The 20,242-nt window shown below is 41.3% G+C and overlaps 1 long non-coding RNA gene across 10 annotated transcripts in view; it reads right to left on the bottom strand.

Annotated features, from left to right (window-relative positions):
• LOC308593935 overlaps positions 1 to 20,242 on the bottom strand; it is a 401,889-nt gene that overhangs the window by 281,821 nt on the left and 99,826 nt on the right. For all 10 annotated transcript variants that reach the window (XR_014011096.1, XR_014011097.1, XR_014011098.1 and 7 more), the window contains exon 3: positions 5,228 to 5,291. This is a non-coding gene — a long non-coding RNA (uncharacterized lncRNA). The remainder of the gene's footprint in view (positions 1 to 5,227; positions 5,292 to 20,242) is intronic.

Raw genomic sequence — 20,242 nt, 5'->3', positions numbered from 1 at the left:
TTATCTTTGCACTTCAGTCCCATCAGATTATGAAATCAAAACAATGTTCACATACAGACACACACACCATTTTTAAGCAACTGGAAAGCTAAATATATATTAGTTTTTCATGCCGAGCCTAGCTATCTTGCAGCTCAAGTCAGTCCCCATATCAGGCAAGCACATTACTTATCAGCATTGGTGCACACAGTGTGGTCTCAGCTGTTCATATCAGTCTTTCCAAGACACTGATATATAATAGCACATCTTCCATTTTTCCTCCATCTTGCCATAATGCTGCACAAATCTTCTCAAAACTAATTATCTTGCCACACACACACACACACACACACACACACAGAGAGAGAGAGAGAGAGAGAGAGAGAGAGAGAGAGAGAGATTCTTGCAGCATGCATTGCAGATGGCTCATTTGTACATTCCTCCATTAATGCTAAAGAGATCAAATTCAGAACTCTCTCGTTTCCTTTAATTTTGAATTGTTAGAAGAAGCCATAAGAAAAACAAAGATCTGTCAACACCTGCACATGAGGTCTAAGAGAACTGCATTAATGTTTGCTAGCTAAACCATGGTGGCCCTGCAGTTATTCCAGCCATAAAGGAATGGAGTGTATTTATACCAATAACAAATATGATACATGACAGTAACTCAGGTGTTGTAGCATATATATTTTACTTGACACAATAATGTTCCATTTTATGGGTCACCATTTATCTTTTTAAAAAACAAAAAAACACCCCACCATATTTGGTATATAACATTCAGGGCATTAAAAGCTGACTGTGGAAGAGAGAAATGAGAATAAGAATATAACTGGATAGCAAGATAATATGAAGTTGCTTAAATATAGATGAACCATGTAGTTAGTCATACAGTGTCCCAGGGGTTCAAATACATTTCAATCCCTAACACATGCTGTCTGCAATCCCCTTTTTATCTTTTAAAAATGCATTCAACGTTTTTTCAAACGCAATGTATTTTCTGTATCCTTAAAAATATAAACCAATATATTTTTAGACAACGTTGTTTATATGCATGAGTGGGTGATCTATGACATCAGACCACACTAGGGCTTGGGCAGCAGTGCGACAAGTGGTGACTGGTACCACACTCCTACTTATGCGAAGTTGGGAAAAGACAGCTGCAAAAATTAAACCCATTTGTCTTCCTTTATTATCTAGCTATATATTTGCACCAGTTTCCATGGCTCCTTTGAACAAAAAGCATCATGTTGTAAGTGCACAAAATTCAAGGGAGAGGTTACCCTGCATGATTATGCAGCTTTGTCCCCCGCTTAGACCCAGCTATGGACACCCATGTGTTTAAGTGATTAAGTGTCCTTAGCAACTGTGCTGCCTGCTGAGTACCAAAGCATGAGAGCTACCTTCATGTTTTGTGCCCTAACTTTCTTCAGAAATGTCCAATGTACTCACTTTTTAAAAATAAAGGTAAGAGTCTGCTGGCCTTGCCCCACGTAAATCTGACTCCTCCTACCCATCTGTTGATGGCCCTGGAAATATGGTTATGGGTTATGCCATTATGCTCACCTATACCTGCAAATTTACCACTACACTATTTATCATGGCAGAATATTTGCATATAAAAGTACAAACGATTTCTGTTCTTTCTACTTTTTGTTTCACCTGTGCGTGTTAAGCCCAAAATAAGTGGATACTTTTCAGTTGAAAGGGAAAGTGCAAAAGTATAAGCAGCTGAATATAGTTAATGAATAAACTCCGTAAGATTTAGTGATCACAATTGCTATTCAATTTTCCCCCTTTATGAATAATTCAGACTGCATATCTATCCCTATTGCTGTACTTAAATGAAAAGTTCCTTTGTTGATATCGTCATTGCTCAAAACACCATATGTTTTTTCCACTACTAAGGATGACAAACTCTCCGAATGTTTTCAGAGTGGGAAGCAACAAGTGGGCTGGCTCTGGGAAAGGGAATAGCAATTGGCATGATCTGGCCCAGCTGTCTTCATTTTGAGACCTACATGAGCCTGTTAGCTGACTATGAGGTCTACAGAAGACTCTGGCAACAATGTGAACAGGCATATTTAGAAAGCAGGAAAAAGATGAAGGGAAAATGCTGTCTTTTTGCCAACCTACAGCTATCAACTATCACATAATGCCAACTCTCCCACATCTGAGGTGTAGGAAGTACTCTACAATATTGTATTTATGAATGAATGTGAAAAGAAATGAACAAACTTCCATTTGCCTGGGAAAGGACCATGATAAATCTGTACAAATTATTAAAGGCTTTCAAGAGCACAACATTAAAAATCTTTATCAAGCCTAGGACAGGGACACAACATGGTGCAATGTGAAACATTTTTGTTTCTTCTACATTAAAAAAAAGCTGTTATCCAAAGAGTAAAGGTAAAGGGACCCCTGACCATTAGGCCCAGTCGTGGCCAACTCTGGGGTTGCGGCGCTCATCTCGCTTTATTGGCCGAGGGAGCCGGCGTACAGCTTCCGGGTCATGTGGCCAGCATGACTAAGCCGCTTCTGGCGATCCAGAGCAGCGCACGGAAACGCCGTTTACCTTCCCGCCGGAGCGGTACCTATTTATCTACTTGCACTTTGATGTGCTTTCGAACTGCTAGGTTGGCAGGAGCAGGGACCAAGCAACGGGAGCTCACCTCGTCGCGGGGATTCGAACTGCCAACCTTCTGATCGGCAAGTCCTAGGCTCTGTGGTTTAACCCACAGTGCCACCCGCGTCCCCCCTTTTTCCCCCAAAGAGTGCCCATGTGAAAATAGCTTCCGAAGGTGCATTGGGAGTCCTGATCTCCTTTTCAGGTGCATCACATGATATTGTGGAAGACTGTCCAATCTTCAATAGTGGTTTTGGAGTATGTGCTCTGAGAAGCTAGAGGATTCTGCCCTTTGGACACCAGTCATAGAAGAACAGCATTGCAATTCTATGATTCTATACACATGGTTTAGTTGAGATTCCTGCATTGCAGAGGGAAGGACTAGATGGCTCTCAGAGTCCCTACCAACTCTACAATTCTATGCAAACAATTTTCTGTGAGGTGTGCAATAATCAGGATTCTAAATTGCTTGGAAGATATATCCTCAAACACAAAAATAGACCACACTGTAATTTCTCACAGAAGTTCCTAATTTACACATTGATTTCGATAGCTTGCAAAATTCTGGATTTGTGCCCCTTTTGTGCATACACACATGTAAGTATCTTGCTACTGATCATTCTGTGTAAAAGAGTGAGGGGGGGAAGCCCTGTTGCTCTAGCAGGAGCTCTTGTGCTGGCTCCCACTAATGGAACAATTTCGCTAAATTTGGCCCAGAGTTTCCCTCTCTCTCTCTCTGATTAAATTCATTCATGAGGTCTATTTCTGGGACACTTCCCAATTTTGGTGTCCTCAGGATGTTTGGGACTCTAACTCCCATCTGCTCCATTCCAAAACATCTGGAAGGCACCAGATTGGGCTGATCTCATCTGTCCATTAGATTGGTGTTTCCCAATCTTCTGTAGCCAGAAGGCTACCACTCCTCCATATAATATGGCTATGGGACCAAGGCAACACTTAGCAGCAGCAGCAGTTGAAGATACATTGAGATGAGCATGCAAAAGCATACAGCAAAAGTGGTATGAGTAGAACAAGACACAGGCTCAGTCTAGAGAGAGACACCTGGCCTTACACTGCTTTATGTTCATATTTCAATTTGGGTGGTCTGGCTTTTGGACCAGGTATACAAGGTATAAATGCTTTTATTTATAAATACATGGAGAAATAAAACAAAGAGCCACTGGAAGAATACGGCTTGCTCTCCAAATCGTTCTTCCAGAAGGAAGTGTGTCTACAAAATTCCACATTCGGATCAATTGTTATGTACAATAATGCAGGCTGTTCATTACATCATCTGCTTTATATATCTTGTTTATCTGAAGCACCAAGTTGCCTCCACATTCTCTGTTTCAACGAGGAGGCAGATATGAGGGGAAATGAGGACAGATACAGACAGAATGGAAATACTGTTGCACAGCACCATCTTGGCCTCGTGTTCAGGTCAGATTATATGCCCAACACCTCCATTTCAGTCCAAGTGGAAAAAGAAACTACAGGGTGCAACATTTATCCAGCTGTGTGAACTTTGCTGCCCAGATGTTGTCTGCCAACAAAGCAGGATCAACATAACACTGAATTTACTGTCCTCTGCCACCAGCTGGCTCTGCTTTTTTGCAAGTCAACTCCTGGAATATTTTATGTCTTTGTAATATGCACCATCTCTTTCAACACCTGCTTTTCTCAGTAACAGATCTTGCAGTATGAAAGAGGTTCGGCAAGGATTGATGATAGCCCTCGTCCAGAGAACATCCCTGCAACAAGCGTTAGCTGTTGGAACATCATGAATGTGTTTTTCTTAGCTAAAATTACAATCCAATCTGAGAATGAGTCATCCACTTGATCTTTCCTGCTACCGCATTTAGAAGTTGTGGAAGAATTATGCTAGAATCTGTTATACACACACACACACACACACACACACACACACACACAATGTCTGAGTTTTTCACACAAAAGGGTTTTAAGGACAGAAATGTGGACAACCACATAGAGTTCTCACAGGGTGTGTGTGTGTGTGTGTGTGTGAGAGAGAGAGAGAGAGAGAGAGAGAGAGAGAGAGAGAGAGAGAGAGAGAGACATGCATGGGGTGAACAACTGTTCATAAAGGGCCTTTGATGTGTTTCTCAGAGAATGGGTGAATTGCTCAAAAAAACCCTAGGGCAGCATTGCAGGTCTTATTAGGCCGTATTTTTAATATTTAACAAACACCCTTTACAACTCATGGAGGAAAGGAGAAGGAGTCCATGAAGATCCTGTAGAAGATCTGGTATTAAAATTGTTTTCTGGATGATTTTCCCATATTTCCAAAGCAACTTTAAGAAGTTAATCCATATTTCCAAAGCAACTTTAAGACGTTTTCTGACCTAAATTTATGAAAATGAGCACCCCGTGTTACAAAACTCCTACACAGTAGTTAATAGTTAACAACTTGCAAGTGGGTAGACAATCAAAGTGTGATTATTGCTTATGTGGATTTTTCAACTCTCTGTACACATGCTTTGAGTATTCCAATGGAAAAAGATTCATACAAAATGTGAAGCAGCTCTAGCTAAAAGGCTGGGGGAATCCGATTGAAGATACTGAAGGGTGAACATCCTAGAAGGTTCATAGATGATTTCCTACCTGCAAGATGTTTACCAGCAACCACGGCTCTCCTGTGATAATGGAATGGTATCTGGGACAAACCCTGTTTAAAAGAGAAGAACAGAGCCACATCACACCAACGCAGGAGGGGGGAATTATAACATAAGGGCTGTCATATATTACATCCTAAAGTAATGCAGTAAACACCAGCCAAATCAATAGCGTTACTGAACTATTTCCTTAAGTATGCTTCTCAGTTTCAACCGTGACTTTTAAGCTCCTTTTCTTTCACAGAATCTGATTCCATTTAGTCATCAGCAATATTAGGTCGATGTCATCAGAAAATATTGCTCGTCATGGAGATCGGGACCACAAATTTTGTTCAAGTATACCTGTTGACAGGGTAGAACTACATTCTGATAATGGTGGAACAATACAGCCTTCTACAGGAACACCCCAAATGCACTTGCTCATAACTTTTACCAGGTCACAAGAGACACAATCCCATGTCACAGGACAGCTGGAGTACTGGACCCAATGTGCTACTTTACCTAGAAGGAATTGTTATTTGGCTTGGGCAAGTAGCTTGCAACAAGACTGATGTCCAACATTCCATTTTACACTCTACAAACTTATTTGCAGCCGTCATATACTTAGACTAAGCCATAAAAGAAATTAAAAGAATATTTAACAAGCAGAATGGAGCCTTCCCACCTGTACTGGGGGGGGGGGGAGAGATGAAAAAATATATGCTTATATTGAAATGTGTGCCAGGGTGGGGAGGGATGAAGACCAACAGATTAAAAATATTGCTCCTACAGCCTAAGCAAAGCAAAATGATTCTCATCATTTACACTGAAGACAGGAAAAGGGAAACGACATCAATTCTCCTGGGAAGGGTTCCAAATTATGGCTACATTTTACAGAGGAGATGACTTATTCATGTTAAAATGTGAACATATGGTTTTCCTCAAGGCTTTTCTCTCCTATCGTTTCCATTGGAAATTCATATTGTTGTATCAGAAGTTTTCTGACACAGTGGTGTCTTGGGCTTAAATTTTGTCTGAAGTAGTGTAATACAGCCATCAAGTTAGTTCTACAAAACAATGACAAAATAAAAGATAACTGAGCTTCCACTTTCTTAGAGCAATAAACTGGAGGCAAGAGTTGTGGGATTCAGATTCTTCAGGATGCTGTTATTCTCCTTGATTATTGAAGAGTTAGCATCTATTTATTTATTGAAATAATTTTTATTCAATTTTCAAATTTTACATTTCAAATTAAACATCTTTTATTATACCATGCGTTCATTGACTTCCCTCCCTCCCCTTCCAAGGTTCATTTAACTTATCCACCATTCCTGCGTATTTTTATATATCCATCCAGTTTAATTTTCCCATCTTACATCAGTTCAAAATATGTTATACTGTTGAATTACTTTAATGCTGCCAGAGTTTTTAACTGTGCACAATTATTTTCAATATACTCAACAAAAATTTCTGCTCCAATATACCCAATGTACTTTAACTTTTTTCAATGTCCACCACATATGAAGAAAGGTGCCTTCTACTTCTTTAAATTTCCAACATGCTCGCTCCAGCAGCACATATACTAAAATTGGAACGATACAGAGAAGATTAGCATGTTGGAAATGAAGAGTTAGCATCTAGTATACCTGCAAGGTATCCATACTGGAAATTAAGCTTTGCACTCCTGTTCCTCACATACTAGTTATCTTTCTACAACAAATTCAACCAAAGCATAGTTCCAAGTACGCACTGAAGGTTCCATCTACGACTGGCCTGCTCCAAAATCTGCCTTCAAAACAGGTCTTTGGGCATCTGATTCCTTTGCGGCCCCAGCTTGAACTTTCAATGTGATGTCATATGATACCATGTGATTGACTGGTGACAAGCAGGTAGCCCAGCTGCATTTCAAAGTGGCCACGGAGGGTTGGATAGCTCCTCGCTTCAGTTGCAAATCAATTCCTCTCTGCACAAACACCAGCCATTGGAGAAAGATTCAATAGTTTCTGGTTTGATCTGTTTTGCCAAAGTGGACCAAGGAAGTAGCCGGGAGATCAAGGAAGGCCTTCCTGTTAAGAAGCCCAGTTAAATGCTCTCTAAAATAACTTGTCTTCCTTAGGCACACATATACTTGTGTTATGCATACCAAAGATTATCCTGGACTGCAGTGCAAAATCATTTTTCCAGTGGTCTTATCCAAGTTCTAAGCAATCTGTAACACATGTAGGAATGTTTTTTTCATTCTGTCACTGTGATAGAGTTAGTTCTTATGGATACCTGCAGCTGTCTCTTTCATTCTAAACAGAGAGCAACACAGCCCTACTTAGAAAAACTTCCACCCTAAAAAACACACAAACCACACATGTTCATGTTTCAGAAGAATTTGTGCAAAGCATGTCAATTCCCCAAATCCCTCTTAAGGGTATTTGATTTACTGTTTTCCAACAAAAAAAAGTGTCCTCCCTTTCTTGAACCAAAGTGGGGAAGGGAATTGGTAGTTTCATGTTTTTAACCATTGTTTGTTTTTTAAAACCCACTGCACTGTCCTTTAATACCATCAGATTGCCTTAAAGATCACTTTCCACTACTACAAGGAATATTTATGCTACAGCGATATAATACAAAACAGCCATTCCAATGTAAATTATTTATTGTATGCTGCTATGTAATCAGCTCTTAGGGAGATCAGGGAGAGAACCCAAAAAGAGAGGTACAGCTTCCTGTTCATTTGAACTGCTTATAAACCATTGGGGGGAATAGTAAATTGAAGTAATACATTTCCCTGAAAACAATTCCCTGAACATCAAACGCTGATTTATACTAGATCAGACTACTTGTTCATCTAACGCAGCATCATCTACTCTGACTTGCAACAGCTCTTCAAGGTCACAAGGTGCAGTATCTGTACAGTATTGCTGTTATCTGACCCTTTTAGCTGAAGTTCGCAAGGACTGAATATGAGCAGTCCACATGTGAACCACGTGTTTCCCTCCCTTATGCCATGAACCCCCTAATGATGTAACTATTTTGTTTTGTTTGTATTTTAACACATCAATGGGTGGCCTTGCAGAGCAAAGAACTCTCTCAAGGTTTACATCAACGTAACTGCACACTAACTGAATTCCTAGCATCCCAGACCATTGGCCATGCTGGCTGAGGCTGATGGAGTTGGAGTCCATCACCACCTGACACACCACAAGTTCACAATTCCCGAGTTAGGCCTTAAATGCTGTGGTAACAAGTACTTCGTAAGAGGTACGTGGAGATCAAATCTTCTTAAGACCACAAGAAAAGTAAGTGATTTCAAAGTCAGTAGGGTGGGGTTCTACCAAAAAAAAAAAAAAAAGCAAAGCAATGCTATACCATGTATAAATGTTTTGCAATGTCCCCTAGAGCCAAAGGGCTTCGGTGAAATCTCTTCATTATGAAGGCTTCCATATTATTAATAACCTAGAATAGAATACAAAACAGAATGAGAGGAAACAGCACATTCATCCATATGTCTCGTTTCCAGGAACGAAGGGCCCGCATAACAGCACACTCATCTTACCAATTTACTGACACCCTGTTGATGGCAATATGCTGGTAGGCGGTTGGTGTCTCCATGAAAGCAAAAAGACTAGTAGACCAAACCAGCCCTCATGTCTGCTACATGTAAGCAAATTTTCAGATCAGTACTGGAGAACTACTTGTTGGAAATGTCCATTTTTTTGTTCCTACAAGAACTGCATTTCCTTTTTGTCTTTTCTGTAAAAGGAGCAATTATAAAACCCACCCTTGAAATATCACAGAAACAAGTAAAATAATATAAGGCAAAATAGCTGCTTTTTCTTTACATTGCCTCAGATCCATAGAATTTGTTTCACAGAAAGCTAGCAATTCCTACACAGACTCTTTGGCCATGGGGCACCTAATAAAAGGACATTATGAAACAAATGTTTTGCAGGTGTGAAACAAATGGTAGGTGTTTTTGGTGAAATTTGGTCACTTCAGCATACCGATCACAGCAGGAACTTTGAGCTTGATTTTGTGGCTTAACATTTTGTCCACGATAGTCAACAAATGGATGGCGAGAGCTGCAGGGGGGTGAGGAAGAAATGTGCAAAAATTGCATTCTCCCCAGTTCAACCAGTGGGATTTTCCACTGCACCAAAAGCCTTCCATGGACAGGAGGAGCCACTATGTTCTCAAAAGGCTAGGAGAAGAAGAAGAGAGAAGAGTTTGGATTTGATATCTCGCTTTATCACTACCCGAAGGAGTCTCAAAGCAGCTAACATTCTCCTTTCCCTTCCTCCCCCACAACAAACACTCTGTGAGGTGAGTGGGGCTGACAGACTTCAAAGAAGTGTGACTGGCCCAAGGTCACCCAGCAGCTGCATGTGGAGGAATGGAGACACGAACCCAGTTCCCCAGATTACGAATCTACTGCTCTTAACCACTACACCACACTGGCTCTAAGTTAAGATCCAACACAATTTGAACACTATTTAGGAGGGGGCAGTTGAGAGAGAGAGGATTAATACTGAATGGAATGGAACAGAATTGTGGTAATGACATGCAAAAATGTCACAGACTGGAAAAAGGCATATTTGTCCATCCCTGCTTACAGAACAAACACCTTTGCTTTAAAATGGTCAAAAGACACCATTTAACAGGCATTTCTCCAACAGATGCATATTGAAAATGAATGGGAGCAGCATAAGAAAATGGAAGACCTTCTCAGTTGAACTGTTTCCAAAAAGTTCAACATGGCAGGTGATTTGAACCCCTTTCTCAACTCACAAGTGAAACTGGATGTACTGCCAGTATTGTACCTGGGACCGTTTTCATTCAAAGCATGAGCGTTACCACTGAGTCCCTCCCCTGCCACAAGTGGATAGATTGTGTATAACATCCTACACAATGTGGGGGTGCATGCGTGGAATTAAGGCCTTCTGCCTTTGCCCCACCCCCTTGATGCCCACCCATTCAGCATGGGCTGCATGTGTCTGGGACCTCGATCAGCTCGTGTGCAATCCAATGGAATACCTACACGTCTGCAGGGCTATGGGCACAGGTTCCTTGCTCCTGATCTGCATCAGCCAATTGCCAGTTCAAATCAGCCATATCAACATGGAACTGTTTCCCTTCCTCGGCCACTGTTCTTCCTATCTTCAGTCCAAGCACTACCATCAGCGCTACTTAACTACCCAGGCATATAGCCTAGTTTGTTATCTCCGACTTATACATCCCCTGTTATAATTCAAATTCATTGATGGTGAGGAGAGGGGCACAGCTTTCAAATAATTAAAATAAAAGAAAGAGAAAAGGTTCATGATGAGATTGCAGGGTGTTGGAACTTTCCTGGTATTTGTTTAAGAAAAAGTTATGTTATATTCTAGTTCTATGATTCTATGATTCCTATACACAATGGGAGTTCATGCACTCAGTATCTAAAGCAGATATTTTGGTATATTAGGGACTATTATAGCAGAATCACTAAACATCACGGGCATCAGTACATCTGCATAACACTTGTTCAGCCACATAAAATACAGCCATCATGGCAATGGCTATGCTACCTAATTACATTTATTGTGGCACAAAATATTGCATTTTGAGTGCCGGATGAAATCTCCTTGCAACAGAAATGCTACTTGAGGGATGGTGCTTGGCTCTCGTGCAACAAATTAAGAATAACTGCATATTTATTGCACTGAAAATGAGTTATCTGGAAAGGCCTGAAGAGCCACTGATGCTGACAGCAAGCAAAAAAGAGGTCATGGGAAGCTGGTTGCATGGAACACACAAGGCAATCTCCAGTTACAATTAGAAGAGCCCCAGATGCTTATTAAATAGATAACAGGAGTGCATATTGCCAAGAAAACTAAACACATTTTATTTTTCCCATGTAATTGACTGAGCAGCATCCCAATTAGCCAAATCAATGCAAGCTTCCTTGCAGTAAAGGGGAAACTGAACTTATATTAAACATATATTTTAAAAAAAAAAAAATGGAGGAAGTGGTGTGTAGGTTTTTGTGAGAATATTCATACGAGGTGTTCTGAATATTCTGAAATGTAGCTATAGCTGGCATTTGAGGAAGGCGGGCTCACAGAACCAGGGCAGCCATGAGAACAGCCCTCATAGTAGACAGCAGGGGTTACATCTAAGAAAAAGATATGTTCCCTGAGTTATTGCAAGTTACAGGGCTATCATGGGCTGTAAAGGGGTCAAGAGCAGCCACTTTAATTGAACCCAGAATTTCAATAGTTCTATAGCTATGCTAGCTGCTACCAGGCAGTCTCCAGCGCCACTCCCTTGTGCGTCACACTCAAAAATCCCAAGGATTACAGAATCCCGGGCTGCTGGTGCCAGGTTATTCCTGGGTGCCGTGATTGTATCACATATAGGTGATAAAAAGCACACCAGCATCTCAGCAAATTGCACCTGCTCAGAAACAGCAATAAAGGGTGGCACTCAACTAAGATTTCCTCAGCACAGACCCACTGAAATTAATGGCCCTAATTTAGTCATGTCCATGTATTTTGGTGGGTTTGCTTTGAGTAAATCCACCCCAACACACCATAGCCTGAAGGGTGATGATCAGAAGCGGCTATGTTCCAATTCATCTACAGTTCATTAGCCCTCATCTGTCAACAGCCACCAAACAGTAGTTTGGGGCAGACGTCAGCACTACTCCCTGTGAACCCTTGACATGTGATAAAGCCCACTAGGCCAGCCCCTACCAAGCCAGTGCCCTCCAGAAGTTTTAGACTACAACTCACAGCTCAGCTGAGAGAAACTCCATTTGGCTCCTCCTCTCTCTCAGCTGTCATCTAGCAGTCCTTACATCTAGCTGCTGCGGCAGAAGAGATGAGAGTGAAAGGCCCACTTTATTCTCCTGAGACAGCTGGGTTTTGTTTTGTTTTTGCTTATTTTCTCCCTCAACTGTTTCCACCCCAATTGGGCATTATAAGAACTTTTTAACTTTTTAGTTTGCTTCCTTGCCTCCTTCCTCCCCACCATGTTTTTCTTTGCTGTCATGTCTTTTAGATTGCAAGCCTGCATACAGGGACCATCTTGTGTTTTTTTATTTATCTTCCCTAAGCCATTCTGGGAGCCTTTTGCAGTGAAAAGTGCAGGGTGCAAGGGGAGACTATAAACAAACAAACAAGCTGCAAGTTAATTCATAAGTGCACCATATTTATCCAAAACGCATTTGAACACGCTGCTGTCGAAACCAGTTCAGATGACAGCGGCCTTATCACTTATGCCAGACTAAATAAGCTCTCCCAAGACTTCCCGAGAGAAATTGCGAGCACTTGTACTTAAGTTGTACAGCTAGAGACTGTAATTTTAACCTTCATTCTATGCATCAGATGCAGGAAATAGAAATCTGCTAAACATATGGCCTGGAATAAGTCCCAGAACGAGGCACCTCAAGGTACGTCCGCTGAAGTTGCCCAGCCTGAGAATCTTATTAAGGGTTTGAATCATGAATGCAGCGTTTGTATTTCCACATAGCCAAATTAAATTCATACAGTGCACACCTAGAAACACTGAGGGCAACTAATGCAAAAATCAAAAGGTTTCTGGGACAAAGCAAAAATAAAAAAACAAAAACAAAAGAATTTGTAGCTGTATTAGCTTGCAGCTAAAAGGGGGGGGGGATGGTCGCTGTACGTTTCCCATTATAGAAAACAGCTTCAGAAAATTCCTCCCACGCAACTTCCTGACTGTATCATCATGCAAGGAAGTCTGGAAGCCTTTGAAGATTCCATGCAAAAACAAACTTGCATCTTTATAACGCTGGAAGTCGTCTCCTGTTTTCTGACCACCCATAGAGAACATGAACATTTCATTTTAAGCGGCCACCCCCAACATGCAAATTTAAAATAGAAAAAAGGGAGGATGCTCAAGAGTAATCATTAGAGGAAACAGCATTGTTTAGTTTGAACCAACCTGTTACATTTTGATTTAATAAGACTTGAAGGGAATCCGGAAGCATTTTTTGACCAGCAGGAGATCTAAACATATTCAAAGCTGTGGGCATTTCACACCTTCATTTCTGGAATAGAACTTAGCATCTATCTAGGTTTTGTTTTTTAAAAAGTAGGATTCATATTGCAAACTACAGCTGTGGGCAGCATCTGGAAAAATCTGAAAGTGGGAGGAGGTCTGACAGGTTTGGGAATACTGTGTCTTTAAAAATTTCATAACAGTCATGGAACAGGTACCATATTTTTTGCTCTATAAGACTCACTTTTCCCTCCTAAAAAGTAAGGGAAAATGTGTGTGCATCTTATGGAGCGAATGCAGGCTGCACAGCTATCCCAAAAGCCAGAACAGCAAGAGGGATCACTGCTTTCGCTGTGCAGCGATCCCTATTGCTGTTCTGGCTTCTGGGATTCAGAATATTTTTTTCTTGTTTTCCTCCTCCTTGTTTTCTTCCTCCAAAAACTAGGTGCGTCTTGTGGTCTGGTGAGTCTTATAGAGCAAAAAATACGGTAGCTTATTTTCTCCCACCACCGCTGTGCCATGCTGGGATCAGTTACATACATTGAATTTCTGCCAGAAAAAGCTAACTAAGTCTAGCAATTGGAACACCAACCTGTAGCATCGGTGAGTGAGGTTTCAATATCTCTGCCATCTCCTTGGCCTTTGCCAAAGGCTACTACTGTGTGGTCTTCTAGTCACAGATTACAAGAGTTGGAGAGGGTCTTGTAGGCCCCTCTAGTCTAAGTGCCTGCTCTACATAAGAAATCCAGAGCTACTACACCTCCTGTAATGCTGACCTCAGTGGCAGCTCCATGTGACATGAAGACAGTTCCGTGCCAAATGCCTATCAGACTTCAATTAAAATGTTGCTGGAATTAACAAAACAGTCTTCAGTAAGCACCAGAAATTCAACAGGGGGGGGCTGTCTGACCTGAACTAGAAGAGGGTTCTACAAAATTGGGCCCAGAATACTCCATGTGGAAATGAACCATGCATCACAAGCCATGGAGGGGGCACTAACAAATGATCAGGCAATGCTATAAGGAATCCAGAGGTCCCTGAGATATCCTGAGATCTCTTAAAAACAAATTAAGGGCCTTGTGAATTAATACAAGAACCCTGAACCTGTTTAACCAAAGCCTACCCTCTTGTAACCTAAGCTCATTAAATTTCAGTCTAGCTAGAACTTCTTTATTCCAGTTTCTTCTGGCTTAGAAGTCTGTTTCCCAAACAAGGATTCATTTAGCAGTCATGGCTAATAGCAGTTGATAGGCCTTATCCTCTGTATTACACAAATATCTAATTAAGTCCTGTTTTTCAAAAGCTGCCGAAGATAGGAATCTTGGTCAAGGGAACATAAGCAGTCTTCCTCTTCCCTCACCTCACCGCAGATTTATCCCAAAGGAAGAGCACAATGACCTTTCCTGCCCACGCTGATCTGCACTGCAAGGATGACTCCACTTCAGAATTTGATTCTGATCTCATAGCACGAGTCACATCTTGGCAGCAGAAGCAGAAGCAGAACAAATGTCTTGGAGGGGCTGGTGCAAATGTGATGTCCATGATAGCCACGTGCAAATGAAAATATATACAGAGATAGGTCGAGGAAGCTGTTTGAAAAATGTGGAGCTGACTCAGTACCACACCTTTACAAGGTTACGTGCAGCACACCATGTCAGTGCCTATTAGCAATAGCTATATGAAGCATTTGTATAACGGGCAATATTTGAAAGAAATAGAGCCCCCAAGTCTCCATGCTATTACAGGTCAACATAGTTAGAATGCCATAGGGGGTTCATGAAAGTGCAAGTTGGCTGGTGAGGGAAGAGAGGCATTTTGACACTGGCATTGCAAAGCCACTTACCTGCAGTTCTTGAGCTTAAAAAACAAAAGCTTTTTCAATAATCATAACCATGATAATGGTGTGAGGCATCAATATGCTGCTGCATTCATGGGCATAGTCATAGGGGTGCAAAGGGAGCAACTACTCCCCCCTCCCCACCACCAAATGAAGTAAAAAAACAAAAATTCTTAACTAAGTGACCAGTTGCATCACAGATAGCTCAGTTCCGGCCGCCCTAACATAAAGCCAGCCCCCAGTAAAATAAATCCTGGCTGCATTTCCAAATACAGAGGAGCATGCTTCAGCTGGCACTCTGTACATGCCTTGGAACTATGAGATTCCTCTAGCTTCACTCAACAGGTGCAGTGAGAATGAACGTGCAAATCTGGGAAGAAGCTGGCTATTACTAATTCTCCCAAATAGCTAACCTAACTAAAGTACACGGCATTAAAGATCCCAGTTTCCACAACTTCATGGTCCCATGTAATTTGGGAGTTTGTGTAATGTGATTCAGGGACGTCTTTGTTTGTTTGTTTGTTTGTTTGTTTGTTTGTTTGTTTGTTTGTTTGTTTTAGAGCTGTCCTAAAAACTTACAGGACACTATTTTTGCCTGCAAAAGTGGAAAGAGGGGGTACTTGGAGACTTTCATGAGTGGGCAGATTTCTAACATCTAAGGTGTTTTGGTAGTGTGATATTGCCTTAAAAATATGAGGCAGTCAAATACTTCTGAAAAACCTTTTCATCAATACGAAACAAGGGTAAGAAGCATCCTGTACCCAAGGCATTCAGTACAGCTTTGTTCAATGCAGGTCCATACCTATTAGAAACCAATGATCCATGCCATTAATGATGTGCTATAGCTCAAGCATATGTTTCCCGTGCAAAAGGTCCTAAGTTGAGTCCTGCCATTTCTGGGCAAGGCTGGGAAAGTCTGCATCAGAACGTCCTGGAGAGCCATTGCTAGTCAGTGCACTCAGTAATGAGCTGGAGGGACTGATGGTCATAAATTGATGTATTGTAGCTTTCTATGATAAACACAGCTTTAACAAGGAGGGGGGAAAATCTCATCTACTGAAAAGCCATGTTTGCTTTTTAAGTTAAAAACTGTGGTGATTTTGAAGGAAAGTCCATGACTACATTAAAAACGTAATGAAAAGAAAACTGGGGAAGCTCTATAAATACTCCAGGATTTTAATTGTGATCTCACTGTTGGGCCAGAGGTCAGTGCTCTTCTTTCCTCTTAATCTAAACGGCATGAGAATGTAATGGATTTAGCAGACCAATTGACTCACACAGCCAGATCATAACTGCAGAGACAGCCAGCTTATTATTCCCTTCCGCATGCAGTCACTTAGTTCATGAGAACAGTTTGAAGCAGGCCTGGCCTAGCGCTTCCTCCTTCTGTCCCCATGCAATTTCTTCACTAGGAAATGCCAAGGAAATGCTCAGCATTAAGGGAGAGAGAAAAGTGGGGGCTAAAAACACAGATTTCTTATTCTGCTGGCCATGGGCACTATCCGCTGCCCTGCCCTCAGCATCTTAATGGTTTATGAGCTGTTGAGTAAAGAATGCCTCAGAGTAAAAAAAGAAAAGAAAAAAAGAAGAACTGCCTTTTCTTGGACTCTGTCCACTTTAAGCAAGCTATGAGAACTTGAATTTCTTTCAGCATCTTTTTTAAAAAAATCAGGAAGGTAATGGAAAGCTGAAAAACACAACTGTGGGAAAGTTTGATGAGGGGCAACCGTCACTGGTAATCAAAGTTTTCAAAGTGTCCATTTTACTTGTTTTGTTTTAGTTATTAGATTTATATACTGCCCTTCATTATCTCAGGACGGTTCACAAAACAAGATTTTTGTAACCACATTTTCTCCTTTGCAAAAAGAAGGAAGGAAGCTTCATGGATCTGAGTAGTAAGGTAAAGGTAAAGGGACCCCTGACCATTAGGTCCAGTTGTGACCAACTTGGGGGTTGCGGCGCTCATCTCGCTTTACTGGCCAAGGGAGCCAGCGTACAGCTTCTGGGTCATGTGGCCAGCATGACTAAGCCGCTTCTGGCGAACCAGAGCAGAGCACGGAAACGCAGTTTACCTTCCCGCCGGAGCGGTACCTATTTATCTACTTGCACTTTGATGTGCTTTCAAACTGCTAGGTTGGCAGGAGCAGGGATTGAGCAACGGGAGCTCACCCCGTTGCGGGGATTCGAACCGCCGACCTTCTGATTGGCAAGTCCTAGGCTCTGTGGTTTAACCCACAGCGCCACCCAGATCTGAGAAGTACTCTACTACAAATGCATCCTTTTAGGAAGTAAAAGAGGAACACACACACAGCTCTGAAACTCAAGCTGGCAAGGCAGAGAAGCCCAATTTCAAAAGCTCCCTTCATCTACTTCTCCGAAAGAGTTTTCACATCATCCACTAAAAACAACATAAATACTTAAAGCATCAATCAGGGTACAATCCAGAGTTTTTTGGAGTACTGGGGAGTGTTTGTGCTGATTTCAATAGGATGTGAATTGCACCCAAAGAACTGGGTATGAAACAAAGTGCCATCTAACCCTTGCCAACAGGTTAAGATCTTCCATCCAACAGCCCCCTCCAGATGAGTGTGCCAAAAATAGAGAAGAAACGATCCTGCTAACACAGATTTCCCTGGCTAACACAAGCCAGTCAACCTCTCTATGTGTAGATGAAGGCAACTGGACATTTTGTTTTCCATAAAGATGCACTCCAACATACACAACTATTTTAGCGTGCATTTGTAATCATAGCAAAAAAGTAACAATAATAAAAAGGACCAACTAGAAAATGCACAGTAATCAGTAAGTGGGACAACCGACAAGGTCAGTGGCTCAACAGCTGATTTATAAATACCATGTACTGGAAAGAAGGAGGATCCTAAAAAAAGCAAGGTGAAATTTATTAAAATCTTAATCCTGAAGTGCTGCTACAGCATTTCTGAGCTCCCAATCTTAATTCTCCTACCTCCCCTTTCCCCCTGCCTGTTACTGTTGGCAGACTCTTGAACTCAGCAGAGTGACAGGGGATGAATACGACTCAAGGGCAAAGAATGGGGAGTAGTTACAGGAGGAGGTTAGAGCTAGTACAAAAGTAACAGTGAAGGTGACTTGAGAAAGCTTGTCCATACAATTGTATCAGGGCAGAAAAGAAAGGGCAACATAAACACAGCTCTGGAAAAATAATGAGCTAGGTCATTTGCTATGACACTAAGTGTCAGGTAGATAATTTTTAAAACAGCAAAACAAAGACTGTTCTTCTCTGTTATGTCTTTTGAAGTTTATCCAATGCTGGGAAAATTAATGAGTTTGAAAAATGCAGAACTGAGAAGAGAAAGAAACATTTCAAACTCATTTGGAAATGCTGCCCTTTGTTGTGTCGATTTACAAACAAGAAGCACCCCCCCCAAAAAAAAACACCCAAACACTTGCACCTAGCCATTATTTCACACAGATCATGAAGCTCATTTATTGTCCTTTGTATAAATCCATTGGCAGAGATAAAGTCAAATATTTAAGCACATTTTTTGAAAGTTACATAGATTTCAGTCTTCATGTTAATAATACTACACACAACAACAACAACTTTGAGTGTTATAAAGTGAATAAGGGACTAAGTACCAATAGATTGGCCATTGCAAGGAAGCAAAGTCACTTTGCTCAACTCCAACTAACTTCAGAACCCTGCTGAGATATTTCTCAAAACACTGACCCACCTCTTTTCATCTCATATTTTTCAGAACCCATAATTATTGCTGTCCAGGGGGACACAGCAGTTGGTGTGATTTTTTTATTTTTTTTAAGAACAGCAGTCCAATAATCATGAAAAAGCACATGCTAATATTCAGGGGGCTAGGAACCATGCAATGCACCACACTGGGGCTTTCAAAAGCATGAGATGGAAAAAAGGCAAAATTAAGTCAAGTCTTTCCATGGCTGACAACTACAACAAATGTCTCTATTTGCCTTCAAATTATGTTCCTGCTCCTTTCCGTTTTGCCTTCTCTTCCTCTTTGCAGACTCTAAAGCTATGAAGGCCAGAAGTAATATCTCTTGTTGTTGTTTTAATCAGTGAAATAAAAATTTTAAAAAGTTTAAGAAACTGTGACAAGGCTTTCCTGCTCCCAGTGCCTTCAGATGCAAGACACCAAGTACACACTTTGACAACTGTTCACATTTAGCTCTATAGTGAAGTGAGGGCTAGTCCATGTTGTTACTTATTGTGCGTAATAAGCTCCCTGTACCTCCCGTAAGTCTCTGCTGTCCATATGAAGTTCTCTTCCAAATCACTGCCTTCCCACACTTCCCTCAGTCTGGATTTTCTCACACCCTCTTCTTTTCCCGAGTATGAGTATCCCTGGTATGAGAAAATCTGGCATGAGGGAGGAGAAAGTGTGGGAAGGCAGTGATTTGGAGGAGAGCATGATATGGACAATGGAGAATTAATGGAGGTACACAGGAAGCTGACTATCCACATCAAACAACAGTATGGATGAGTGTGCAGCCTCTTCTTAGCAGTCCCCCTATATTTGCCAGGTTTTGTGGTTGCTGCATAGCCAAATTCCTCATTGAAATGAGACCATATTTAGCACTGGATGTTACTAGTAACCCTCCTCACTATTCAAGATAAACAAATATATTGCTCTGCTGCATTAAAACTTGCTGTCTCTTAAATAATAATGCACGAAGTTTCCATATACAGTGGTACCTCGGGTTACAGATGCTTCAGGTTACAGACTCTGCTAACCCAGAAATAGTACCTCAGGTTAAGAACTTTGCTTCAGGATGAAAACAGAAATCGCACGGCGACAGCACAGCAGGCCCCATTAGCTAAAGTGGTACCTCAGGTTAAGAACAGTTTCAGGTTAAGAATGGACATCCAGGACGAATGCAGTTCTTAACCAGAGGTACCATTGTACACTAGCTGTTAAGATTCCCTTCATAAGTAATTAATGCTGCAGAGGAAGGTGTGAACATGCTACTTTTGATGCCACACACTTCAGAATTAGCAGAATATGCTAACGAGATGGCAGTGTTCTGGTGAAGTTACAGGACATGCGTCAATGAGCTTAAAAGGATGGTAACATTAAAAAAGGAATTATCAAAGTGTAGCCATATTTCTAAAGGTTCCACCTTTCACTCTGGTGTTGAGGAGTCTTCAAATCAGAGCAAACTGAAAACCCAATTAGTAAG

This window comes from Podarcis bocagei (assembly GCF_964188305.1).
Source record: "Podarcis bocagei genome assembly, chromosome: 8".
NCBI lineage: Eukaryota > Metazoa > Chordata > Lepidosauria > Squamata > Lacertidae > Podarcis > Podarcis bocagei.
This window is presented reverse-complemented; position numbering and strand designations above follow the sequence as displayed.